The 1,255-nt window shown below is 37.8% G+C and overlaps 1 non-coding gene across 1 annotated transcript; it reads left to right on the top strand.

Annotated features, from left to right (window-relative positions):
• The first annotated feature begins 215 nt into the window (after positions 1-215).
• On the top strand, positions 216-322 carry LOC112916594 (U6 spliceosomal RNA). Its single transcript, XR_003234329.1, has one exon. It is a non-coding gene; the product is annotated as a U6 spliceosomal RNA (small nuclear RNA).
• Positions 323-1,255: the final 933 nt, after the last annotated feature.

Here is a 1,255-nt window from a genome sequence, read left to right as displayed (position 1 = left end):
TAGTTAATATAATCTTCTTAATATCTTTGAAATTTGTTGTCTACATCTCTTCTCCAATATTTTAGTACTGAACTCTAGATAGTCCACTATCATCTTTTACCTGATATGTTTCAGCATTTTTTATCTAGTCATCTCACTTCCAGACTGGCCTCTTCTTTAATTTGTTTTTCACAGTGAAGCCAGAGTCGTTTTTAACGCTAATATTAGATTATGTTGTGCTCAATTTGGCAGCATATATACTAAAATTGGAACAATACAAAAAAGACTAGAATGGCCCCTGCGCAAGAGTAACTTATAAATGTGTAAAGCATTCTTTATATTTTCTGTATTTATGGGCATGCAATCTATAAAGATGTAATTTAGGGCAGCCCCGGTGGCCCAGCAGTGAAACCCCGGTGTGTGATCCTGGAGATACGGGATCCCTGCATGGAGCCTGCTTCTCCCTCTGCCTGTGTCTCTGCCTCTCACCCTCTCTGTGTCTGTCATGAATAAATAAATAAAATCTTAAAAAAAAAGATGTAATTTACATACAATAACAGCACAAATGTAGGGGGAGGAGTCCTAGAGGGACAAAGTTTTTACATACTATTATAATTAAATTGATATTAATCTGAAGTGGATTGTTATGAATTAAAATGTTAATTTAGCCTTCATAGCAGCCACTAAGATAATGACTCAAAAAATATAATGGGGCGCCTGGGTGGCTCAGTTAGTTCAGCATCTGCCTTCGGCTCAGGTCATGATCCTGGGATCATGGGATTGAGTCCTTTGTCAGACTCCCTGATTGTTGAGGAGTCTACTTTTCCCTCTCCCTCTGCTTCTCTCCCCATTCATGCTCTCTCTCTCTCTCATGCTCATTCTCTTTCTCTCTCTCTCTCTCTAATAAATGAAATCTTAAAAGAGTATATATAGTAAGAGGGGTGCCTGGGTGGCTCAGTCTGTTAAAGCACTGACTCTTGGTTTTGGCTCAGGTCATGATCTCGTAAATTGTGAGATTGAGCCCTATGTTGGGCTCCATGCTCACTGGAGAGCCTGCTTGAAGATTCTCTCCCTCTGCCTCTCCCACTCCTCTCTCTCTCCCTCTAAAATAAATAAACCTTTAAAAAAACTACAGTAAGAGAAATAAGGAAATTAAAAGAGTTCATTAGAAAATAACCTTTTAAAATAAAAGTAGTAATGGAGAAAGGATCAAAAGAAAAACAAAACAAACAAAAAAAAAGACATGTAGAAAACAAATAGGAAAATGGCCAATGTA

This window comes from Vulpes vulpes, chromosome 3 (assembly GCF_048418805.1).
Source record: "Vulpes vulpes isolate BD-2025 chromosome 3, VulVul3, whole genome shotgun sequence".
In the NCBI taxonomy this organism is placed as follows: Eukaryota; Metazoa; Chordata; class Mammalia; order Carnivora; family Canidae; genus Vulpes; species Vulpes vulpes.
Note: the sequence above shows the minus strand (reverse complement) of the source record. Positions and strands in the feature narration are given on the sequence as shown.